Source organism: Sapajus apella, unplaced genomic scaffold, assembly GCF_009761245.1.
Source record: "Sapajus apella isolate SASKATOON/1434 unplaced genomic scaffold, GSC_monkey_1.0 scaffold7, whole genome shotgun sequence".
NCBI classification, from domain to species: Eukaryota; Metazoa; Chordata; class Mammalia; order Primates; family Cebidae; genus Sapajus; species Sapajus apella.
In genome coordinates this window covers 17,084,591-17,106,032 of record NW_022436947.1, presented here as the reverse complement: position 1 = coordinate 17,106,032, position 21,442 = coordinate 17,084,591, and the positions used below count along the sequence as shown (strand labels likewise).

Below are 21,442 nucleotides of genomic sequence, written 5' to 3'. Positions count from 1 at the left end.
CAGAACAACTTTGTGGTGTTGGACTGGAATTGGAGGTGTCAGTATGAAAGCAAGGCCATATCTTTATTTCCTACCTTTGTCCCTGAGAGATCCAAAAGCAATGACACCTCAGTACTAATGAACATACTTAGTGCCCAGATATTGGTTTTGGAAAACCATTTTCCAATAAAAGTAACCAGAGCTTTTTGGAAAAGTAGTTGATTCTGGGTGTGGGGCATTGTGCCTGGGGTCTCAAGGTCACCCCCAACTTTGGTAATTTGCTTGAAAGATCCACAGAATGAGCATATAGTCATACTCATGTTATTGCAGCCAAAATATAGAAAACAAAATCAGCAAAGAGAAAAGGGCATGGGGTGAAGTTCAGAGGAACAAATGTGCAAATTTCCAAGACTTCTCCCAGTAGAATTACTCAGGATGAGTTTACTTTTTTCAGCATCAAATTGTGGCAGCACATGGAAAACATTGCCTACCAAGGAAGCTCATTAGAGACTTGATGGCCAGGCTTGTTTTGAGGTTTGGTCATGTCAGAATCCTATGCCTCTATTGTACCAAAATTCCAGACACCAGAAGGAAATAAAATGCTTGAACTAAAGCACAGTTTTTTTTTTTTTTTATGCAAAAAGTTAGGCTCAGCAATCTCTTTTTATCAGGAAATACTGAGAATGCACCAGAAATCCAAGTTTCTAGATGCTAGACAAGGTCTAACCATGTAAATAGGCCTTCTTGTAGATGGCAGCTTCCAGTCTGCCATATAACTCTGTTTTGCTCAAAGTAAGGTGCTCAAAAATAGCAGAAACTCATTGGTACACCAGATGGCTAAATCTGGTACAATTTGAGCTACAAAATTATTATAGTAATGGATTATAACTTATTGAATAATAAGATTGCACAAGTCCCTGCCAACATAAATATATAAATATAGTGAATTATTTTAATTTTGTGTTGCCTTGGTATCCTTTTTGAATAGTTTAATTCTCTCACGCTGGAAGCAGAGCTCAGTTACTCTTACATGGTTTCCAGTTTTACGCCACATCCAAATGGCTTAGACTGGTGGCTAAATAAGAAATAAGAACTTGTTGCATTTCTCCTGCCTCAGGGCTCCTTCTTTCTCATTGCTTCTTTTTTTTTTTTTTTTTGAGACAGAGTCTCCCTCTGTCACCAGGCTGGACTGCAGTGGCACGATCTCGGCACATTGCAACTTCTACCTCCTGGGTTCAAGTGATTCTCCTGCCTCAGCCTCCTGAGTAGCTAGAACTACAGGCTTTGCCACCAGGCCCAGCTATCTTTTGTATTTTCAGTAGATATGGGGTTTCACCATGTTGGCCAGGATGGTCTCAATCTCCTGACCTCACGATCTGCCTGCCTCAGCCTCCCAAAGTGCTGGGACTACAGGCGTGAGCCACTGCGCCTGGCCCCCACTGCTTCTTTAAACAGACTGCTGAGGCATTTACCCCAAAACTAAAGCAACCTAAACATTATTCATTTCTATATACTACTGGTTGCTAATGCCCTCTTCTCTCTCCTCATATCTCTTCATGCCTACCTTGTGTGACCTGGGGATGAAAGAGTGCCCACTCAACTCACTGTATGCTCCTTGGTCAGAATTTGTAAGTAAAAGTCTTTGCACTTATTTCCTATTGTTATAGTGTATTGAATTTGTGCTTTTTATGTCAAGAATCAGGAGCTACTGTAAGCTGGATTTTGTATAGAAGCTGGGGAAACACAAAATCAGGTTCCCAGTGCCAGAGCAATGGTCAGGGGGGCATAAACTGAACACTGGTCAGAAAAGAGCCACAGAGCATCTGCCAGTCTAAACAAGTTTCCTGTATGAGGGAGCCCCTGGTTGTGGGTCAGACAAGTAGGCATTAGGCAATTTGCCAGGTTAAAAAAAAAGTAAGTATCTGGTAAAAGGCATGCAGTAAACACTCATGTCCAGTTTGCCTTCATTTCCTGTTGGGGCAGAGTTGCTGACCAGTCTGATACTGGAGCCTGAATTTAGCTGGGGGCTCTCAAAACAGTAAGGAAGATAGAAAACCATATCTTCTGGTAAAATCTCAACTAATAAATAAATATAATGAAAATGGAAAATTACCATTAGTAACACCACAGTATGATTGATCCAAGCAGGAATCATAAACAGATGTCAAAATTAGCAGGCAAAGGCCTGTGAGAAATGGGATATTTATATGCTCTAAATGGTCCACAATAGACTTCTGAATTACAAAGGAAAATACAACTTTACAGTGAAGAAACCTAGTAGACACCATTTTAACCAAGTAATCACAGTTATCATCATCAGCAGTGGGAGAAACCAACAACATGTACCTCTTAAGGAATGCAATGAGTAAAAAGCATCACTTCTGGATTTTGTACAGAAGCTGCGGAAACACAAAATCAGGTTCCCAGTGCCAGAACAATGGTCAGGGGGGCATAAACTGAACACTGGTCAGAAAAGAGCCACAGAGCATCTGCCAGTCTAAACAAGTTTCCTATATGAGGGAGCCCCTGCCAAAAATGTAAAACCCAAGTTCATTACTCAGAAAACATCTGGGGCTGGGTGGTGGTGTGTGCTATGGGAGGAGGTGGTGGGAAGATCTCTTGAACCCAGAAGTTCGAGGTTGCAGTGAGCTGCACTTGCACTACTGCACTCCAGTTGGAGAGTGAGACCCTGTCTCCAAAAAAGCGAAGCAAAACAAAGAGAACATCAGAACAATTCAAATTGAGTGACATTAAAAAAAAAAAAACAACAAAAAAAAAACAAGACCAGGACTTTTCAGAAGTTTCAAAGTCATGAAAGACAAAGACCAAGGAACTGACTTGTTCTAGTTAAAGGAAACTAAAAACACATGACTTCAAAATGCATTCTGTTTTATAGTCAAAAATCAGGAAAATTTAAATGACCTACATCAAGAAAATGGAAATAATGTCTGTAGATTACATAATAGTATTGTATTTATCATAGTTTCTTGATTTTTTTTGTCTACAGTAGTATGGTTTACTCAATTGTTAAAAGCGGTAAATACTTTTCAAAGGAAATGTTTTCTTTCTCCTGAAAAGCAAAACAAAAAGGATCAGCAAAAGAGTTTTTATGACTTTTTTAAGCAAAACGTCATAAAAAGTCATAAAATGATTGTTTTGGTCTTTTATTAGTTTAGTCCATGCTATTAACTCTCATTTTGTCTGATATTGAGCCACATTCCTTATGAAGGTATTAAGTTTCTGTGAGAATCTTGAAAGTGTATCTGTGTTTTCTTTTCCATTTCAATGGCACAGATTTTTCTTTTCTTTTTTCTTTGAGACAGCATTTTGCTTTGGTTGCCTAGGCTGGAGTGCAATGGTGCGACTTCGGCTCACTGCAACCTCTGCTTCCTGGATTCAAGCAATTCTGCCTCAGCCTCCTGAGTACCTGGGATTATGGGTGCATGCCACCATGCCCAGCTAATTTTTGAATTTTTAGTGGAGATGGTGTTTCACTGTGCTGGCCAGGCTGGTCTCAAACTCCTGGCCTCAAGTGATCTGCCCACCAAAGTGATCGGCCTCCCAAAGTACTGGGATTACAGACATGAGCCACCACACCCAGCCAATGAGACAACAATTGTCTTTGGGTGACAAAAGGCTTTGATAATTGTATTATGTCAAGTAAATAGCTAACAACTGGGAAATTGGACAAAGGGAATATACAATATGTTGTAGTATTTTTACAACATAGTTGTAAATATAAAATTAAAAATTGAAAAGAAGATAAAAATAATTAATAAAACATGAATTAAATATATCCGCATGACATTAAGAAATTTCTTTATTATATTAATTTTTGAAATTATTACATTGTGCTAAAATTTATGAATTTCATTTTGTAATATTCTCTTAACTGTAAATAACATTATGTAGAAGTTAAATAATGTAGTTTCAAGCACTACAAAAGTAAAAGTAAATTTTCAAAATATGTTTTCAGTTAGTTGACAAGTCGAGGATAAAGAATACAAACAATCATAAAGAACCTGAGGAATTTGGTAAGTTTTGGATAAAAAAGTTTTGTCTTTCAAAAATCCCCAGGAAATATCAGTACATTCTGTGTCAATAACTAAATGTTTCAAAGTAGAGATTTTCTTTTGGACAGAAAAAAAATTTTGTAAAATATTTCAATGACAGTTCAAACAACTCTGTTTAGGCTGTTTTAAAGGCTGTTTTCAATTGAACATAGTTCAGATTGTTGCAATTCAAAAAAAAAATTGCAGTTAAAATGAGCCAATTTAGCTTGGCCAGATATTGTTTTCAACCCTAGACATGTGGTTAAAGCTGCTGATATCAGAAGTAAATTGCCAAATTTGTGCAATAACTTGGTCACTGCAAATTACTTAAAAAAGTAGATACATTTGCTGAGATAACACCTTTGAAAAATCCATCAAACAAAAATTTTTATTTTCATCTTGTATGATATTTGGTTGCCATAATATGCGGTTACCTGGGATTTTTTCGGATTATCAGGTACAATGTTGTTTGAATGTCTCTACCTCTAACTGGAATTAATAAACTCTGTCGACTTCTTTGCTGCAGCATGAATTTATTTGCAGTGCACTGTAACTAGTACCTAATAGCTTCTGTTTCTTCTGCTTTTTCTTTAATTGTAGAAAAAGTAAACATTAGAAATTTAACAAATAGTGGCTTCATTTATTTCAATTAAATCAGTCTTCTACATACCTGCAGTCATCTTAAAGAGGAATATCTGCTGATACTTTCTCTCCTCCTTTGTACCTCAATCATTAACTGCTTTAAGCTTTTCCATATCTGAGTTTTAGAGTTTAAATTGTGTTTATAATTTATGACCTCACTCTTTTTTGTGCTTTGAATGAGACACTTCCATGTAATCTGTCTTTGCTCTTTTGTTTCCCATGAAGGGCCCTGGTTGGGATACATTTCATTAGCTGTTTCAGAATTTCTTTAGATTGCACACCTGCAGTGTCAAACTGGCTCCCTGCAATCCAAATTGGTCTACCTGAGCCACAATGAAGGGAAGAATATTCTGACAAGTGCATTATAGGACCATTTAAATGGGATTTTCTAGAGCATGAATATTAGACTGGAAAAAAAATAGATCTTTATTAGTATTATGAGCCTCTTTTACTAGGACAGCCTTAGATTGTCTTACCAATTTAAAGGGATGGATTCAGTACTGCTTTATCAGCTCTTATAAAGCCAGAGGCTCTCTAAAAACTAAGGAGTTGCAGGGCAGGAGGTATAAGGCTCAAAATTCCAAGTTTAAAATTCCCTCAGCTGGATTTTTTGAGGTAAAAACTGCCATTGCTGTCATAATACAATGTCAGCACAAGCCCATCTTCAGTGAGTATCTTAGCACTGCCTCTGTGCTTTAGGAAGGTTGTACCATGACCTTCATTTCAGAACCAATGCACTGCTCTGGGGAATCTGTATCACATTTAATGTTGTTTCTAGATCAGCAAATCCATATCCCTGAGACACCTAAGGGCTGATGAAGGAGCCATAAGATATGAACCAGATTAAAAACTCATTCATTCTAGCTCCAGAAACTACAGTTGAGATATTCCTAGTTTAAAAGAAAAATAGCATTGATGCTTTCTAAAACTGGCAAGAAGATTTTATTTACGAGTATTGCAAAAGGGGTCAAACTATTGCAATAAAGGACAATTCAGCTAAAAAAACAAACAGGAGTTTCAAGCACTGGGGTGAGCTAGTGAAAAAGTACTGGAGGTGATAGGGGAAGTTGGTTAGTTTGATGAGGTCATTTATGTTTGTCATTCAGTGCTTATTGAAGTTAAGCTCCTACTCTCCCACAGAGACTGGGAGATAGGAGTGCTAATTTTTTTTCTTTAATTATTACATTTCTGGGAGAAGGTTTACATCTTAAAAACACAGAAAGAATTTACAATGGTAAGTTTCCTAAAGTAAATTCTCTAAGAAAAAGGAGGTGAGAAAGAAACCTGTCCAAATTTAAGTCAAGCTGAGGGGATTATTAAAGCTGTTTTAATCAACAGTGTAGGAGAGACACTAATGAACCATGAAAGCATCTAAGAGAGAGTAAGTTTTAAATCCTTGCCAGGCACAGAGAGTGAGAAGACAGTACCATTTCTGAGGAGAAATTCAAGCCACCTGCAGAAATTTATATAAGTAACAAAGAGCCAATTGTTAAGCCGAGACAATGGGAAGGTGAACCCAGGGCATGTCAGAGGTATTCAGGTAAGCCCCTCCTATCACAGGCCCAGAGGCCTAGAAGGAAAAAAATGATTTCATGGGCTGGGCCCTAGACCTTGCTGCTTTGTGCTATCTCAGAACTTGGTGTCCTTGTGTCCCAGGCATGGCAAAAAGGGCGCAATGTATAGCTCAAGTCTTTGCTTCAGAGGGTGCAACCCCCAAGACTTGACAGCTTCCATGTGGTGTTCAGCCTGTGGGTGCAGAGAAGTCAAGAACTGAGGTTTGGGAATCTCCACCTAGATTTCAGAGGATGTATGGAAATGCCTGGATGTCTAGGCAGAAGTTTGGTCAGGGGTGGAGGCCCCATGGAGAACCTCTCCTAGGGCAGTGCAGAAGGGAAATGTGGGTTTGGAGACCCCACACAGTGTCTTCACTGGAGCACTGCATATTGGAGTTGTGAGAAGAGGGCCACTCTCCTCCAGACCCCAGAATGGTAGATCAATTGATGACTTTCACTCTGTGCCCAGAAAAACCACAGACACTCAATGCCAGCCCATGAAAGGAGCTGGGATGGTGGTTGTACCTGCAAAGCCACATGAGTGGAGCTGTAAGGCCATGGGAGCCCACCTTTTGCATCAGCATTACCTGGATATGAGACAAGGAGTTAAAAGGAGATCATTTAAGAGCTTTAAGATTTGACTATTCCACTGGATTTCAGGCTTGCATGGTGCCCTTCATTTTGGCCAGTTTCCCCAGTTTGGAACAGGTATATTTACCCACTGCCTGTACCCGCATTGTAATTAAAAAGTAACTAACTTGGTTTTGATTTTACAGGCTCATAGGTGGAAGGAACTTGCCTTGTCTCAGATGAAACTTTGGACTTGGACTTTTGGGTAATGCTGGAATTAATTAAGACTTTGGGGGACTGTTAGAAGGTATGATTGGTTTTGAAATATGAAGAAACATGAGATTTATGAGTGGTCAGGGGAAGAATGATATTGTTGATATTGTATACTTTGTGGCAGTTTCCCCCATGCTGTTCGCATGATAATGAGTGAGTTCTCATGCAATCTGATGGTTTTAAAAAGGGCTCTTTTTCCCTTCACTTGAGAAGAAGGTGTTTGCTTCTCTTCCTCCTTCTTCCCTGATTGTTGGTTTCCTGAGGCCACCCCAACTATGTGGAACTGTAAGTCAATTAAACCTCTTGCCTTTATAAATTATGCAGTCTTGGGCAGTTTTTTAGAGTAGTATAAAAATGAACTAATACAGATTCCATAAGATTACAGTGAAGCTGAAAAATTCCTATTGTCTAGAGATGTTATAGTCATTGTAATTTCGTAGCACAATGCATTACTCACATATTTGTGGTGATGCTTTTGTAAGCAAACCCACTGCATTGCCAGTTATATAAAAGTATAGCATGTACAATTATGTACAGTAGATAATACTTTATAATGATAATAAACTGCTTTGTTACGGATTTCTATAATGACTGTACTATACTTTTTATTGTTATTTTAGGCTGTACTTTTATTTATTAAAAAAAGTTAATTCTTAAACAGCCTTAGCAGGTTTTCCAGCAGGTATTCCAGAAGAAGACATTGTCATCATAGGAGGTGGTAACTCTATGAGTGTTACCGTCTCTGAAGACATTCCAGTGAAACAATATGTAGAGGTGGAAGATGGCGATATTGATGATCTTGACCCTGTGTAGGACTAGGTTATGGTATATATTTGTCTTAGTTTTTAATAAAAGACTTTAGAAAATGAAAAGAAATTTCCATTTAAAAACAGAAAGTAAACCTTATAGAATAAGGATATAAAGAAAGAAAATATTTTAATACAGTTGTTTTATTAAGCTGCTTAACATTTAAGCTATATAATAATGTGTTTGTGTTTTGAGCTAGTTCTTATTCCAAAAAAACTAAAAGTTACAAAAGAAAGTTTATAGAGTAAAAAAGCTACAAAAGCTAACGTTTATTTTAGATGCACAGATGCTTACCATTGTGTTACAATTGCCTACAGTATTTAGTACAATAACCTGCTGTACAGGTTTGTAGCCTAGGAGCAATAGCTATACCGTATAGACTAGGTATGTAGCAGGTTATCTCATCTAGGTTTGTGTAAGTATATTCTATGATGTTCACAAGAACAAAATTTTCTGATGATGTACTTTTCAGACTGTATCTCTGTTGTTAAGTGATGCATGACTGTATTGCATTATCTTATTTATATGTGGAATGTTTTAAAAATACAAAGTATTTGAAGCAGAGAATAGAATAGTGGAAAGCAGGGGTTAGGGGGGTAAGGGAAATGGAAGTATGTTGGTCAAAGGGTATATAGTTCAGTTATGCAAGATGAATGAGTTCTGGAAATCTAATATACAGCAATGTGACTTTAGTTAATACTGCATTTGTATACTTGAAATTTGATGGGACAGTAGATCTTAAAGTTCTCATTATTATGGTAACTATGTGAGGTGAAGGATGCCAATGAATTGTGATAATCATTTCACAATGTATACATGTACCAAAACATCACATTGTATGCTGTAAGTATGTAACATTTATGTTGCCAACTACACCTCAGTAAAGATGAGAAAAAAGATCAGTTAAAAAAAAGAAATGTGCAGAATAATATGTTAAATACCAAATTCAGGATAGTGGTTCTCCCTGTTGGTTATGGTTAAGAAGAGTTGGTATTATATTAGGGAGGAGTGCCCAGGACACATCCACCATACAGGAAATGTTTTATTTTTAAATGTAAATTTCTTTATTTTTTATATGTCTCCTTATTTTAAATATTTAAGAAAAAGGTATAAACATGCAATAAAAATATAACAGAAAAAAAAATCCAGAAGGCCTTTTTGGGCTACTGTAATAAAATACCATAAATATTTCTCACAGCTCTAGAAGCTAGAAAGTTCATCAAGGTGCAGCCAATTCAGTGTCTGGTGAGGCCCTGCTTTCTGATTCTGATTCTTTCTGTGTCCTCCCATGGCCACAGTACAGAGAAAGCTCTCTGAGGCCTCTTATGCAGTACAGTAACGTGCTGTACATGTTTGTAGCCTAGGAGCAATAGGCTATACCCTATAGCCTAGGTACGTAGTAGATTATCTTATCTAGGTTTGTGTAGGTACATTATATGATGTCCACAAGTACTAAGGGCACTTACCCCATTCACGAGGGCTCTTCCTCATGACCTAATCCCCTTCTACAGCTGCCACCACCTATGAACATCCCATTGATGATTGGGTTTCAACATCTGAATTTGGGGGGCATACATTCAGACAACAGCACCCCAATTTAATAAGTTTTACCTAAGGGGACAAAAAGAAGTAATAATCAAGAGTGCTGGCCAGGTACGGTGGTTCATGTTTGTAATCCCAGAACTTTGGGAGGCTGAGGCGGGTGTATCACCTGGCGTAGGGAGTTTGAGACCAGCCTGCTCAACATGGTGAAACCCCATCTCTACTAAAAATACAAAAATTAGCCGAGCATACTGGGCACCTATAATCCCAGCTACTCAGGAGGTTAAGGCAGGAGAAGCACTTGAACCTGGGAGGTGGACCTGGGAGGTAGAGGTTGCAGTGAGCTGAAATTGTATCATTGCACTCCAGCCTGGGCAACAAGAGCAAAACTCCTTCTCAAAACAAACAAACAACAACAAAAAACCCAAAAACTCTTAAAAAATTACGTGAAATAAGATGTAAAAATAATGATTATTCATTAATATGTAGGTCATTGGTGAATGTTACTAGTGCTGCTTTGGTACCATGATACATATACATATATGACTAGTACATAAAAATGAATATATGTGTATAAATATACATGTAAGTATATTTTTATAATTTCTCTCAGAGATATTATACATATTGTTATAATTACTTTTTCTAAATTATTTATTTATTTATTTTCTAAATTATTTAGTAAACATTTTTATTGTTTACTGTGTTACTCTAATCCTGACTGTATAACCTTGGAGAAATCACTTAATATTTCCATATACAATTCTTTTCACTTCTCAAATCAAGTCATTTAGAGTATTTCTTTCATAAGATTAAACAATGATTTGTAAACCTTATATTACTCTTGATCTCATTAGCCTGTTTTTTTCTTTGCAACTCTTATCACAATTGGATATTATTGTATTTATTTATGTAAAATTCATGAAAATAGTTTCAAGATTTTTAAATGCTTAGAATGAAAATCACTGGTGCCAGAATGGGTGTAGTAGTAAAACCCATTGATTTCCGGGATCAGTAGCCTCCTGTGTGACCTTGAACATGTTACTTGAACTCTATATGACTAATTTCCTCATCTGTAAAGTGCAAATCATAATTATTGTAATAATATACATCACCTAAAATATTTTTGTGCTTATTTTTCACTTGGAATGCTTTTGAACTCATTTTTTGTTACTGGATAAACCGTCTTCAGAAGTTTTTGCTACATACTCTGTGCTCCCATTATCAGTTTATGAGGGTACTCATTTTTTCTGCATTCTCAGGCCAATATGTAACATTATCAATTACATAAAAACATTTAAAATTTTGGAAATCTTGTATCTTTTTATTTTAGCTTCTTTATTCATGAGAGTCAATTTTAACACACATTTATTGTGTCTTTAATTCTTTCTTTTGCAAATAATCTGTTTATTTACTATATATGCTCCACATACTTTGTATTGGAATACAGAATTTTTTCTTTTCATTGTGAGAACTCTTATGAAATAATAACGTTCACCTTTTATGTATCATTTATGTTGCCAGTGTCTCCACCTTTTGTCATTTATCATTTTATTAGACATATTATGATGTTCATGCATGTTTTTTACTCAAGTGTTAAATATTTATATAGTAAAAATTTTAAATTTTCTTCTCTTTTGTAATGATAGGCCTTCTTCAATGTAAGATTATAGCAAGATGTATGTATATTTTCTCCTAACACTTTTTAAACTTTCTATCTTGGAATAATTTTGACTTTCAAAATGTTATAAAATAATATGAAGAATTCCCAGCCTCCTTGAATGTTAACATTTTACTACATTTGCTTTATTTTTTCTCTCTATTTACATTAGGCATGATTTCTAATGCTTTTACTGTCTGGCTTTTTCATTAAAAATTTAACCTGTATACTTTATTTTCTTATATGGTATAAATTAGATGCCTAACTTCATTTTTCTTTCGCAGTCATTAGCAACTTGTTCCAAAACTATCTTTAAATAATTCATCTCCATATTCACATGGTCACATTTACCAAATATAAAAAATGTATATTCTTTCATATTTGTTCCAGGATTTTGTGTTCTGATCGATTTATCTGCCTATTTTGACAACAAAATTGCATACTTTTAATTATTTTAGTTCAATAGGGGAATATCCCCTTATTGCTTACCTTCAGAATTATCTACGCTAGTCTTATATATTTAATCTGTTAAACAAATTTTAGAATTTTTTTTTCATTTCAATTTATCCAAAAGAATATGCATTGATATGTTTATTTAAATTACATTATATGAATATATAAATTTGGGGGAAATTTACATAGTGACATTGTTGTATGTTTCTCTTCAGGAATATGATAAATCTTTTCCATTCAAATTATGAGGACTTCAGTGCCATATTTGGAAAAAAATTGAGGTTCCATTTTTACCCAATTCTGAAGAGGCTGACCCAGAAGACTTCTCAGTGAAAGGGAATACCAAGTATTTCCTCCTTGTGCCTAGTCCTCAATCTCTCCTTCACATTTATATCTTTCCAGTCTGAATTCCAACCCTTCATTCTTCTAGTCAGTCTACTTGTTCTGGAAGTCATCCAGTGTCTTCCCTCCCTTGTCTACTGTGTTGAAGAGAAGCATAACTTGAAGTTATTTGTTAAGGCTATGAATGAATTTGTAAGTAATGTACTATGACACGGCATAGAGAAAAACTCATTAAATATGACACATTATGTCATATATAGTTAGGAAATAACCAGGCTTTGACTTGACCAAGAAACATATAGCTTGACTAAGGTACTATTTTTTTCATGCTCAGTAAATTTAACAATTGTAAATTATTGCCAGTGAAACAATTAATTAACTTGGTCAAACACCATAGTAGTCTGATGCCTGACCCTTGGGCAGTTAGGATAATGGTAGGTATCTCATGAGGGGCGTTTGGGCTTGAGATTAATTCAAATATCAAAGGCATGCTCCAGGGATACTTCTTTGGTATCTCTAGGAATTAGCTAGCCTTGGTGTCAAGGCCCCAGATGTCAACACATCAGATACAGAAACTATTTAATAGAAAACATGGATAATGCAGTTGGCAAACTGCAATTATCTCTTTTTACACATTTGCAGGCAAAGCAATTTATATACAGATGAAGTTGTTGAAAATCTCCCCTGATGAAGGTTTCTAGCAGCAACTATTCATTTGAGTTAAGCATTGATCTCCAAGTTGAAATATTTAGAAATCGGAAATATTCTATTAAAATTTAACTTATCCAAAACTAATACCTTTGTGCGAGTTATTTAGTTACAGCTAGTTTTCTTTGTGATTTCAAGAGTGTAGCTGAAACAGAGCTACTCAAGAAGGTTGATGATGAAGAAAGAACCAGAGTGGAGATACTGAAGTCATATTTGGTCCTTTCACTATTCTTTAGAAAGTGTGCCTTCTTTTTAGAAGTGGTTTTATGCTGTGACATTAATCGTGGAACTTGCCTCCTGCTGACAATGAACACTATGTTCATTGAAAATAAGTGCTTTTTACTTCTTGGTAGCAGTCATACTTTATTCAGGGTTGCATTTTCAGTGCATTTGCACAATGACTGGTGTACATTTGGTGCACAGTAAGTCTTTTTGACTGAATAGTTACAAATATGCAAATAATATATATGAGACTCATATATCTGTTCTCTAACACTTCGCTAAGCAGTTTCTTTACTAATTGTCCAGTCTCTACTAGTATTTCTCATGTGAAATCTCCTAGTTTCCATACTCTTACAGTTTGTTCTAAGTCAGAGAGTAGGGAATAGTGTGACTATTATAGTATCTGTGAATTTGAGCACTAACAGAGAGTACTGATGTAGCACTATTTGACTCAGTTTACAATTATTTTTCTTATGTTATAGAGCTATGATAAACAGAACAATAAAAAATATTAACTTTGTAATACACCAAATAACAGTATGAAGTGTAAAAGAGCAATTAGATATACAAGCAAAGAAATGAAGAGTGAAAAGAATGTACTCAGTTTCACTTATGAAGCATTATTCTCATTATGCTTTTATCTAAATTTACAAAAAAAAGATAGCTGCAGAAATTTGATGTGATATAGTGAGCTTTTACTCAGGTTTGTAGTTCCCCAAAGTTCACAGACAAATAGACTTAAACCTTTTAGAGATTCAAGTGGGAATGAGTAAGAGCAGAAAATTGTGACAGTTGGGGAATGAGCAAGTGAGGTAGAACTTTTTCTCCTGTATTTCCACCTGTTTTCAGTTTTGGTCTGTCTCTGGGTTGTGAACAGAGATCTATGAAATAAAGAGATGGCAGAAAAACAATGGAAATATTGTCACTTGAACTCAGTATTAACAAATTGTGAGCTTTGTGCCTTTTGTCTTTGTTTTCTCCATTTAAAAAATTATGGAACTGCTTGAAATGCTCTCTGGTGTCCTTCATGGCTTGACCAGCCTATGATTCTGCTGTTGGTTAGGTAAGTTCGTCCTGAAAATGAATAGACTCATAAAACAGTAAGGAAAAAGGGTAACGTTTCCATATGACACTGTGAAATGCCTGTCTAGACTATGAAGCCAAACTGAAAAACAGTTCAAAAATTGTACCTTAAGATTTTAAGAAAAGGAAGGGAAAAGGAGTGTGTACTGAGTGCAAAGCTTCAGTTGCAAAATTTTTTAAACCTTCAAGTATGGTATGCATTACCTACTAAATTATAATTGTCTACAAAAAGAAATTTGAGATGAGCAAATGAAATACTTGTATTTATAATACTGAATAATAATATAAGCACAAAAACATTTTACTATTCTAGAATTCAGGATCCAATAATTGAAGATGAAAAATTCTTGGGTCTTCTTGTAGGCAAGCAGATTATTTAGGCCTAACTTCTCTTGTTTCATGAACAAGTACTTGAAAATTTAGAGAAAAATAAATTGTTTCAACCTGTTTTTTTACTAGAAGGCCCCCCCTCCCCACAAATACAGAATCAGAATTGCCATAAATTTCTAAACTGGTGAAATTCCAATTAGTGCTCTGTTTTATTTTTCACTATGCAGGTTCTGAATGATAAATTTTTCTGAGCTTAGGCCTAATATTTGAAAAAATCTGCCATAATAACCAGTCCAATACGTGCCAGAAACTTACAAGGAAAATAATGAAGTCAATGAAGTGAAAAAGAAAAATGAATTAATAGAAAATACGAGATACATAATGCATCAAAACATTCCCATATAGAAATGAATCATATATTACCTTGTCACATTTAAGCCATTGTAAATATTTTTTAAGGAGCTCTCCCCTAGAATTTTTATAGAAACTTATATTCTCTATAAAAAAAGAAAACAACGGAGCATAAGAGACATAATTTTATGTTTATCTCTGTCTTTGTCCTTACTTAAATCACAGTCAAAAGAGAACTAGCAGAGAAAAACCTCCTAAGATGCAGAAGGCCTACAGTTGGAAGCTAGGGAAAACAGCAGGAATAAATACTGCAAAAATATAATTAAAAAATAAATGTAAGAATTCATACTGTTAAGAACTCAAAGGAATTTCTGGAAAGCAAGATTGAGAGTTTGTTACTACTGGAGTGGGGTTTGATATTTTGGTGACTTTCAATTCAGTGTCGCATGCTAGTAACAATGGCACCAGCAGCTGATGTGTTTGGTCCTCTGGTTGTTGGTAATCCATACTTCTTTTCCTGGAAGAAAAAGCACTGGACACTGGGAAAACTTAACAGTGTCCAATATCTTCTGAAGATAGTTTGATTTGTCAAGCAGTTATGTAGACATTAAAAGAGAATGTTAATGCTCACTGTTACCAGTTTCATTCTGAAGAAACAAAGACGAACTCTGGGCTAGACAGGGGAACTTTGCAAGGGTTCTCTCATTTATTGATGTCAACAATGGTATGATACAGACTTTATTATTGCCATTTTATGGATAAGAAAATTAAAACTTGGTGAGGTTAAATAGCTTGTCTGATGCAAATGCTATAGTTGGATCTGAACCCAGTGAAATTATTCCAGAGCCCCGACATACTATTCTGTGTCAAATGCTATGAAAAAAAAAAATGCACTGGACATTTGTTAAAAATGGCATGGAAGCTTTGTTTAAGACTATTGTATTAAAGCTTAAGACTCTTGCAATAAGGGAGAATGATTGAATTCAGCTCTAAATACAATAGGGACAAGTAAGGATTTATAGCCAATGGTTAGAATGAGAGAGTGGATGGAAAAATTACTAATAGGAGCTTGGTTAAGTATCAAGGGTTGGGGAGGAGAGGAACTTAATTAGGCATCAAGGTGAAGGAATGAGCTTGACTGGAATATCAAGAGTAGGGGAGATGACTGATAAACTATTGTAGCAGGATTCTTTGCTGAAGCTGAGCTCAGCAGGTGAGGAAGAGGAACAAGGATGAGGCCCAGTGTTAGGGGGGCGGTGGAAAACTTCAAGGAGCTTGGTTTGGTCAAGGAGATGAGTTTTCCTCAATATTAGAGTTCAGAATAGAAAAAACACAAATATATAATTGTGAAGTTATTTTGGATTTGTTAAATTTGTACTTTCTGGTGTATGATAATAGGCTTTAGAAAACTCTGGGTCCTCATTCCCAGTGGTCCTTCTTGTCCTGATAAATTACTCATAATCACAGGAACCCCTGATATGCCAGTACTCATTTTGATATGTGAGAGGGATTTAAGAAGAAATAATGTGAAAATGTTCTATTTTTTTATTGCATAGTTTAATATTTTTTTCATTTAGGTACAACCTACTTCTCTGGATTTTGTGTCTCTTTCACACTTTCCACTCTCCTCCCCATGTAACTCAATCTGTTTTCTTTTTAGGTTTTCATTTTCAAAACAGACTAAAAAGAAAACTTACTCTGGTTTCTGTAAATGTAGAGTCATATTTTCAACTTTATTTTTTCTCTTAATTAGGTTCTTAAAATGTTTAGTTCCCCTGCTTTCCTAAAATACAAGTGCTATAGCAAAAGATAAACATATTCAACTATTTTAGGATATATACAACCTTAAGTTATCTGTGAAAGCCAGAGTCCTGGAGACATTAGTATGCAAGAGCATGCACCTGAGACTATTTGGTTTCCAAAGCTCCTTCATAACATCCAGTCCTCAAACAACAAACATTCTTTTGCTATTGAAACTGGTTCAGAACAGAACAGAAAGAACAAGGCCTGCTGGTTGAAGCATTGGAGGTAAGCCGACCATTTGCTTCACAAAGCAAAGCTTCACCCTACCTCTCCAAGGCGCTTTCATCTGAAAACTGGGTTTGGAACCAAATAGAAACAAACACTCTCCAGTGGGATTCATCACTTCCTGATTTCAGATGGGCACAAACAGTAGACACTTGTATTTTCCTGCTATTCACATTTTCAGTCAGTTCTGAAACTGAAGGTGTGCTTAAATAATGATGGCCTGTACACATTGCCTTTTCTCCAACTGGGGATTCAGATTCATACTTTCCCAGAGAAAGGTGAAACTGCTTTTCAGGTCAGCTAGCTCAAAGATGGCACAAAATAATATTTGTAAAAAGTTCTTCATAATGAGACAGATAATTGGAAACATACAGTCTCTGTTGCTACTTAAAAATGCCCTGTAATTATTTTTCTTGATTTTTAGAAGCTGTGGATTTCTGTTTTGAGGCCAGCGAGTAGGGAGGAGAGCGCTTTGGTGGTCCAGATGCTATTAAAATCAGATAATTTAGTCCATGTGACTTTCAACAAGCCATTTGTTTCCCATATTCTCATTTGTGCGTAATTAGCAAAGACTGCAATGCTTTACACCTATACTCAGTAGTAGTTTGAATGCAGTGCTAATCATCAGTGTGACACTTTGATCTCTGTTACCTTTTAAGAATGGTCAGTCTCTTTTGAAATGGAAATAAAAAATACAAACTAAAACTAAAGCCATGGAAAAGTACTGTTTTGCCTCTAAATCTTCATAATTGTAAAACTCCATTGCTGATCTGACTTATCATTTCAACAAGTCCTAGATGCTACAACCACAAGTGTATGTTGCTCTTGCTCACAACAGTCTGCTCAACCGTCCCTTATTTAGCCACCTACTCATATGTGGAAGATATCTGTGGACAAAACACTAAAAGCATTGAACTGATTATGTTTGGGGTCAGCTCATGCCAGAAAACTCTTAAAGACCAATTATTTTTTTCTTTGTAATGTAAAATTACATAGGAACAATATCCTCCTATCTTTAAAAAACTTTTCCTAAAAGACAATTGTTAAAGAAAAGAAGCACTAATATTACAGGTGGGTATTCACTTTTTTCTTCTCACAACCTGTAAGAAATAAGATTTAAAGACGGGGTCTAAAGAAGAAAACAAGCAGAGATACAAAGAATTAAAATGAAGGACTGACTTATCAATAGTATTAGGCAGGTAGAAATTTAAATATTTAGTAAGTAAGCATTTTATTAAATATTGTATAATGTAGTACCTGAGTAAAAGACACATTTAATATCTTTGCAGACCTCTTACATTCCAGTCAGTTATACAGGACAGAGGAAGTAAAAGCACAGTTTCATTTGTTATTAGTCCTAAGAAGCAGGTGAACAGTAAGCTAGAATTGTTCATTCTCTCTTTTTCCTTCTGTGTTAGCATCTATGCTCCAGCACTCTCTCCCCATCTTTACAGGTGTAGAAGGCTTAGAAGGACTTATACAGACCCAGCAACAACAGGAAGACATAAAAAGGCTTTTATTTTTACAAGCAAAATCTTGCTACAAATCTTTATAGAAAAAAGAGAAGAAATACACATTCTATTCTACAAGGCCTTCTTTGTGATAAGGCCGAACATCATGTTGATTTTTGAATGCTGCAAATCATTAATAATGACCAATTCAAAACTATTCATGGTGAGTAGCAGTAAGGAAATAGTGTCAAAATCTTCATAATTTTTCTATCAGGCTTGAGAGATCTGTTATATTTGGAAGAAGCCTGGTCTGGGAATTTAAAAATCTAAATCCAAAATTTAACAGAATAAAACAAAAACCTCACCATTAAGCAGGCATTGCCTAAGTATTGTGGTTAAAGAAATCACAACCCAAGAAGTAACTTTTGTGTGAGGATATTTTAAAAAAATAAGCATCATTGTGAACGATAAAGATCTTACAACATGGTATATTTCTTGAATAAATAAATCCAGAAATTGAGTTTTATTTGGTATCTTTTAATTGCATAAATAATACATTTTGTTTGTGGCTGCTATAAAGAAAAAAATTGACTTTAGTAATTTAACTTTTTTTAATTTATAATTTTTGTGGGTTCCTAGTAGGTATATATATTTATGGGTTATATGAGATGTTTTGATACAGGCATAATAAGTGAAATAAGCACATCAAGATGAATAGGGTAGCCATACCCTCAAGCATTTATCCGTTGAGTTGCAAACAATCCAATTATACTCTAAGTTATTTCAGAATGTACAGTTAAGTTATTGACTAGAGTCACTGTTGTCCTATGCAATACTGGGTCTTATTAATTATTTCAATTTTTTTTTGTACCCATTAACCATCTCAACCTTTCCACTAGCACACTACTGCCCTTCCTAGCCTCTGGTAAATACCCTTTTAATCTCTATTCCATGAGTTCAATTATTTTGATTTTTAGATCCCACCAATAAGTGAGCATGTGAGATGTTTTTCTGTGCCTGGTTTATTTTATTTAACATAATGATCTCCAGTTCCATCTATGTTTTTGCAAATGACTGGGTCTTACTCTTTTTGGGGGTGCTAAATGGTACTCCATTGTGTATGTGTACCACATTTTCTTTACCCATTCATCTGTTGAGGGACATTTAGGTTACTTCAAATCTTGGCTATTGTAAATAGTGCTGCAACAAACATAAGAGTGCAGATATCTCTTTGATATACTGATTTCCTTTCTTTTCAGCATATACCCAGCAATGGGATTGCTGGATCATATGGTAGCTCAATCGTTAGTTTTTGAAGAACCTCCAAACTGTTCTCCATACTGGTCGTACTAATTTACACACCCACCAACAGTGTACAAGGAAGAGTTCCCTTTCCTCCACCTCCTTGCTAGCATTTGTTATTGCCTGTCTTTTGAATAAAAGCCATTTTAAATGAAGTGAGATAATATCTCATTGTGGTTTTGATTTACATTTCTCTGGTGATTGATGATGTTGAGCATCTTTTCATGCTACTTCGCTACCTGGAAATGGCTTCCCATCAATTGTTTTCATGACTCTTGCCTCTACCCTCTGCAGTATCAACCCTTTTCCATTTTGCTCTTTGGCCTCTTTTGAAGAAGGCATTAGAAAATATGCTTTTTAAGGGAGCAAAAAAGCAGATTTATGGGCACGTTTCCTGCCTGTAGAAAGTTGGAGATTACCTGAGTTTTTTAAATCTCATGGTAACTACCCCTTTTGTTAGCTTAGGGTAGTCACATTTTTGCTAATTGTGACCTCTTAAAAATTTAGTTAATTTTCTATATATTTTATTCCACTCATCTCTTTGTGTCACAAGCTGCCCCTGCAGTTTTTAAAAAAGACATTTCTTGCTTTCTCTAGGCTTCATTGTGGGTATTTTGGGTCCATTAAGTTTCAAAGGAACAAAGTCTTTAAGATTTTTAGGAGTCTTTTTATCCGGTTGAAACGATATAATAGGTGCCCCATTAATTTTTTCATATCTCTTAAAGAAAGATGTAAGTACTACATCCTTGATTTTGTTTTTACTACTGTCTTAGTTTATTTTGTGTTGCTACAACAGAATACCTAAGACTAGGTAATTTATAAAGAAAAGAGGTTTATTTAGCTCACAGTTCTACAGGCTGAGAAGTTCAAAGGCATGGTTCTGGCTTCTGGCAAGGACTTTTATGCTATAGAATCATAACATGGCAGGGAAAGTCGAAAGGGAAGGGTGGACACGTGAAAAGAGAAAATCCAAGGGGTATCCTAGCTTTATAACAACCCACTCTTAAGGAAACTAATTTATTCCCATGAGAACCAATTTAATCTTGCCAGAGGGGGTGCTTACTACCAGGACAATAGCACCAAGATATTCATAAAGGATCTGCTACCATGACCCCAACACTTCCCATTAGATCCAATCTCATAACACTACCACAATGGAAATAAGGTTTCAAGATGAACTTTTTTGGGAGGAAAGCAAACCATATCCAGTCCATCAAAATAAGTAATATCCAGTCCATAGGAACTACCAAATTTAATCAAATGGCCACAATCTTGATTTAATATTTCCCCAAGGCTATATCATAATTTGATAATATTTAACTCTCTGGAGATAGATAGAAGTAGCTTTATTTTTCAACCTAGCAAGTTTTGGGTTATTTGTATGCCTTCTAAAATATGCTTGTAAACTGAGAAGTTCTCTTGTGAATTTATCTTTGCTTTATAGTGTCTCATTTTGCAAAGCAAAAATTATCAGTTGAAGCTTTGAACATTCTGCCTGGAAAACATATTTTTCAAGAGGACAAATTCATTAGGTAGATTCTCTATCTTCCATATTATAGTTGGTGACAGTCTTGTGACTATATAACATAGACATTTATTTTAGTGTCTTGTATTAGTTCCTTAGCCTTTCTTAAAGACTCAAAACATTTTCTCACCCTCTATCATCTGACCCCAAACCAATACATACCATTAGTGAGAAAAATCACATGGCTGAGCTCAACGTCAAAGGGAAGGGCCATATATTTCAAATATAGCAGGAGAAAATACAAATTCAAATGACAAAGACATGGATACATGAGGCGAAGAGTTGAGGCAATAATACATTCTACTACATTCTGTTCATGTGGTGAATTACATTGACTGACTATTCATGTTAAATCACACTTGCATTCCTATAAGCAACATGATTTTATCCTGACATTATACTTTTTGTGTTTTGCTGGATTCAATTTGTTAATATTTTAAAAGTTTGAGTTTATGCTACTGAGAGATTTACTGATTTTTTTTTCTTTCATGCCAATTTCTGGTATTAATATGGTTTTGGCCTCATAAAAATGAGTTGGAAATATTTTCCTACCTTTCTATTTTCTGGGT

At 35.4% G+C, this 21,442-nt stretch overlaps 1 long non-coding RNA gene across 5 annotated transcripts in view; it reads left to right on the top strand.

Moving 5' to 3' along the window:
- The first annotated feature begins 1,523 nt into the window (after positions 1–1,523).
- The window catches only part of LOC116550235, a 273,807-nt gene continuing 253,888 nt past the window's right edge, over positions 1,524–21,442 (top strand). For 4 of the 5 annotated variants that reach the window (XR_004268287.1, XR_004268288.1, XR_004268290.1 and 1 more), the window contains exons 1-2: positions 1,524–1,607; positions 11,747–16,595. This is a non-coding gene — a long non-coding RNA (uncharacterized LOC116550235). Of the gene's footprint in view, positions 1,608–11,746; positions 18,395–21,442 lie in introns of those variants that run through there. The other variant, XR_004268286.1, reaches the window with a different exon arrangement.